This window comes from Chaetodon trifascialis, chromosome 16 (genome assembly GCF_039877785.1).
Source record: "Chaetodon trifascialis isolate fChaTrf1 chromosome 16, fChaTrf1.hap1, whole genome shotgun sequence".
NCBI lineage: Eukaryota > Metazoa > Chordata > Actinopteri > Chaetodontiformes > Chaetodontidae > Chaetodon > Chaetodon trifascialis.
The window spans coordinates 12,822,883-12,828,853 of record NC_092071.1 but is presented as its reverse complement, the minus strand read 5'-3'; positions in this window follow the sequence as shown (position 1 = coordinate 12,828,853).

Here is a 5,971-nt window from a genome sequence, read left to right as displayed (position 1 = left end):
AGCTTCCTCTGAAACAGTAAATAGACTTCCTGGGCCAAACCATGTCATGTGACCTGCAACTATAATAATGGCCACAACACCAAAATCACCACACAACATGTTCTTCCCTTGTGGCTTAACTTAGATGCCGAGCAGGGTCAGGCTTTGTGTTAAAGACTCTGGCAAGCCAATCAGCAGCTGAGAATTTAAACTGCTTTCCTGTTCTATGAAACGATGTTCCTTTAATTAAGCGGTAATTCTTTCACACTCTGCCATCCTCTCTCACATACATTATTATGATCTGTCACGTACACCATCATTGTTTCTAATGCTCACCACTGTTCTCCCTCATATGCACTCATCATTTTTCTCATAAATTTTCAACACATACACACACACACACACACACACACACACACACACACACACACACACACACACACACACGCACGCACACACACACACACACACACACACACGATTATTCTTTCTTATAAGCAATATCATTATTTATCATAACCCAAATGGTTCTGCCTCACATAAAACTCTACTTTGTAGGTCTGCATTATAAGAAAAACCCGACTGAATCTCATCTAAAACATTTAAAATAGTTAGAAATAAATATTTCTGAACTATGTTCTTTGTTGCTCATTTTCTTGTAGGATCAGCTTAATAACCACGTTACATGTGGATCACGCCGAACCGTGTGTGCGCGCGTCTGTGTGTGCTTGCGTGTGCAGGCTTGATTTGATTCATAAATCTGAACTTCAAAAGGTCAGAATCCTCTTCCTGTATGTTTTGTTGCCTGTGAAATGTCACATTATGTCTTGCTGGTAGTTCAGCATAGCTTGTGTGCTGCAGTAATTTCAGAGACAACACCTGTACCAGTACCAGTGGGTTTCTTTTTTTTTTTTTTTTTTCTTTCCCCACACACAAAAATTTGCATATTCAAACTGGATTGCAGAGAGGTGTGAGAAAGGCAGTTTGAACTGTGCTGGCCAACTTGTTGCAAGTGATAACAAATGCAAACATAACACAGAAACAGCTATGTATACTGTACTGTTAGGAACTTAAAATATGAAATAATATTAAGCTGTCCTCCGTTATAACTAAAGACTAGACTGTTCCACTGTGCTCTTTCATCTCATTATACCGAGCTGACAGATAGCACAACATCTTTGTTCCTTTCCTGTGAGCAAAGAAAGAGAAAGACTGAGTTTCATTTGTTTACACAGAATGAGCAATGAAGGGCAAAGCCTGACGTGTCCATTAGACAACACTGGAGTCTAGTCTCGCCTGTATTCTTGTTTTGTTTCTGCCTCTGTCTATCTTTTTATGTGTTATTTTTCTGCCTGCCTGCATGTCTGTCTATGTGCCTGGACACAATACATCATTTGATTCAGTCAGATCCAGCACTGCTCTGGAGGGAAGTAGCCAGAGCCGAATACACCAACTGTTTCCTGGCAGTCAGGGATACATTATTAGCCAGTCCATTTAAGTTACATTTCCGTGTTTGATTGCCATATTCAGCTAAGCAGTGCCAGTGATGCCAAATCAGTGGGAGTAAAGCTAAGATCAAGTGCTAAAAAGAGGCTCCTGATGCTTCAATTTTCCAACCACACTCTGTGATGATGGCAGAAAAAACTGATTAAGGCGGCTGAAAGAGGAAATTCTGAATGTAATATGATGAATAGTTATAGTATTTATATGAAATAAATGAATAGAAATAGCTCTTTGGTGCATTATCCGTGGAGGAAAAAAAAGAGAAGACAATTTACCCAGTAGACATGTGCAGGATTCATGGGGAATAATGGAGTCTCATTCAGAAATTATATATATAATAAAAAAAGGATATGCCAACACAGCGCTGGTGTAAAAGTGAGGGGCCAAGTTAAGATTTTGTTTTTGGAATATATCTTTAAAAACAGAGCACACATTTGTAAATCAAAGAATATTTCTAAAACAAATACAGTTGTTAAAATTGAGAAATTGATCTCAACACACACACACACACACACACACACACACACACACACACACACACACACACACACACACACACACACACACACACACACACACACACACACACACACAGTAATATGCTCCATCATTTGTCATCTATTTGTAATATGAGTGTGACTGTCCACAGCTGAGGTACCTAGTTGGGCCAGAGACCTCTCAGTCATGCAGAACCACACAAATGCCATGTGCACGCAAAAACGAATGCAAGTACGCTACACACACGAACATACATAGAGCCCAAGTGTAGACTGAAACCCAACAGACCAGAACTTGCACAGATTTTGGGATGATTCAGTGGAGAGGTTTGCCCTCAGCACACGCAAAAACGCACATGCACACTCCCTCTCTCACTCACTAGCTCTAGCCTCTAGGTAAGGGAAGGCTCACGAAATTGAGTTCACGGTGGTCGCTTAGCAATGTTGAGCAGAGGGTGTGCTATCAGGCCAAATTGTTCCGGTTCCTCTTGGCTCCCCTCAATTCCGTTTGAGTGTTCAGGGGTGGAACGACGGCACAGTGATCTGGCGGCACTGACATTTAGAAAGGAGGAAGGGGAAAATAAAAGGCAGAAAGTGAGAATTTATCAGCTCCTCACATAAAAGAAGCTGTAACACGGACAAAGAGAAACATAGCAGATCTTTGTAAAGAAAAGTGGAATTTGTTTCATTTCACAAAAACACTTGTTCTGCATCTTTTTCTAAGACGATCTTTAAATTTTACTCTATCTGGACGACATTTTTCTAAAAAAAAAAAGTTTCTTTCAAACAACAGCAAAACAGAAAAACAGTGAAGAACCAACATTGTATGATACAAAGTGCCTTCAGTCTTAAACTTTGGAATCCAATTCGACCACATATGGATGCTCACTTGCATACAAATGCTCACACACTTTCAAAGCCCAAGGGTATATGTGGCTAATTAGCAGATACCATTTTCCAAACCTCACTCTCAGCACTTTTCCACCATTTTCTTGTTTTAATTCATTTGATCTTACGGCTACAGAGGTAAGTGTAGGAAAATGGGTAATTTGGCAGCTCATCTATTTCTACTCCATCTCAGAGTAAGGGACAAAAAAATACAGCCACAGTTTGATTTTTCAGCTTGTGGGTGCAAAGCTGGGCGTACAATCTGCTAAATTCTTGGCTAAATGCGCAGTCTTGTCTAAATTACCTCCCGCTCTCAAATGTCACCTTCGTACACTCTGCCAAAAGGAAGTTCTATGTGAAGAGCAATTCAATTTGCTACACAGACGCATGTGTACGTGTGTGTGTTTTTATTACTGCTAGGGGCTGCGAGAAAATTTGGCGAGTACTGATCCAGATGTTTTGCTCCACTTGTCCCTATTCGCCTGCATCCCTCGACAGGGTGGCGTGCATTCAGGTACATTGTAACAGACAAGCTTTCATTACTATTCCTGCACATTTGCACCCCTGGTGCTGGTTTGGATGGATGGGCAAAAAGTCCAACTAATATATGACAGAATTGTCTGTTGATGAGATTGATGAGATTCACATTGTGGTATTATTGCCATCACTTTAACTGTTAATTAAAAAAAAAAAAAAACTCCCTCAGAGACTGACTTTATCTACCTTTACCAACAGTTTCTGCACCCGTAGACCAGAAAGTGTTGATAAGACACCCATGGGGATGAATTTGAAAACATGTTTTACTGTCTGCGCCGGCCTTAATGTCCACACTGAGATAGCATTTTTGACCACAATAAACTGAGTTTTTTGACATGGCTCTCCCACGTGGATACATTTGCAAACATGCACTTAGCCATTGTAGTGTTCATGGAGCAAAATAAGAGCTTTAAAAAATGCTAATTCATTTGTCAACCTTTCACAGATGTGGCCAAGGCACATCTCAGCAGCAACGCTAACAAGCCAACTTTCTGTTATCCCCGACCTCCTTGGTGATCACTTACACTGAGAAACCTGGAGTCACTCATCAGTGAAGGCTGTGCCGCATTTCAGCTTGTAGTAAATGATAATATATGACCATTGATTGTAATTAGCACTGAAAAAACATATAGGTGAAGGCAGTGTATTTTTAGCTTGCAATGCATGACACCACTAGCCTAAGTAGAGCTGTTAACAGAAATAACAAACAGCAGCATAGGGCAGGCATTTAAATGTGCATGTGTGTGTAGGTGTAGACTGGCACTCAGGAACATCAGTTGAGGATCAGCTGATCTGGGTGGCACTTTGGAAATCTTTCAACAAGTAAACAACACGTTTAAATCCATCCATAATGACATGAACATTGTCTAACTCTTTCTCTCCCTCTTACCACAACACTGAGCAGACAGTGACTGCCTGTTCAGTATGAAGAGCCTTTGGATCGGACAAGGAATAAACATGACTTTAGCTTTGCAGCCTGCAGAATATGGAAGAAATCATCTTTTATAGATGAGATATTTTTCCTCTGCTTAAAACTAGAGGAAGCACAGAGAGTGCAAACATACACACAATGCAGCGCGGGTATTAATTCATATGCTTGGTATTATGGGGACCAGTGTATGTCTAAGAGGAGTTGAATGCTGCAGCTGAAACAGAACTAATGATACTGATGATTTGCTAAATTAGCAGAAACAAGTGTGTTGCAGAAGGAAACTCTGAAACATAAAGGACAAGCAACGTGGACGTCCACTGAAGATCCAGCTGTTGTTGCACTTTAGAAATGATTAGGTATTGCTGTCATTAAACTTCCAGCAAACTCATAGGCTGCTAACAAGCATTTTTAACCTCTCAGATTTAGCATGGGATTGTACGACAGCCTCATGTGACGTGGGCTGGCTTGCCAGTTATTGCTTTGACTCCCTCTGTCAAAAGATATTGGGGGAAATGAAAGAAATCAAAGTGAATTTTTTGAAAGCAGTTTATTTGTTAAAACATGAGGTTCTTGTTACACTAGATTTATGTCCCAGTGAAAGCCAGCAATTCAGGGAAAAAGGCATTCTGTCATGTTTTATAAAATAAATGTGCATTTGTCAGGGCGTGGGGGAAACAAAGTGACACATTTTGGCTTCCAGTTTAGTGTGATGTTCAGGGAACGAGAGAAAGAGAAGGTGGTGGAACTAGTGGTGTGGACCTGGGAAGTTGACAGCTAGTTGGCATCCAACTGTGGATAACCTGGGGCGGACGGGGGAGTCGAATGCTGGAGACATGAGATAGAGGACAAATGTTGGTATGGACATGAATGTTAAAAAACAGACAGCGATGTGCATGCTTTTAAAAAAAATAAATAATGCATTATCTAAATGCATAACACGTGAACTCTTGGAGTAAATTAAGAAAATGAAGGGTTGATTTGCAAAGATATCTCCCTTGTAATTATTTTCTTTTTTTCATCGTGCACTCAAGGGAATATCAATCAAACTGGTGTTGGTTTATACATATTAAAAATGCTGTTTATCTGTTTTTGCAAATTAATTCTAATCTGTAGGTATCAACAACTTTTGAGGTATTTAAGATGGGTAAGATTATTAAATTATAGCAGACAAAGCATGTTAAATTCACCTGAAACCCACCTCAAAAGACTAAACTTAAGAGAGAATTCCTGATGTGCAATTTTATGTCACATACTATATCTGACTGGCTGACATTAAGTAAAGAATATGTGTTCATGTCTTATTTCTGGCCTTTCATCCCATTTTATTTTGGCTTCAAGAAATATGCTGTCATCAGTTGGAAAGTGATCATTTGTTGCAACAGAATTATGGTTCATTCATCTTTGGATCAATCAGGATTTGGACTTCTAAAGGCTGCCAGATATCCTCACAGTGCTCCTGCCTCTGTGCTGTGTTTCTCTACCAACTAGTACAGCTGGCGATGCCAACGTACCTGCCTTTGCAAGCCACTATTTTTAATTCACCCTTCCTTCTGCTTGCTTATTCAATAAAACTGCTGTGTTGCTATTGATTGGGATTTTCACGGAACTGATCTCAGTTCATATGTGTGAACTGCAG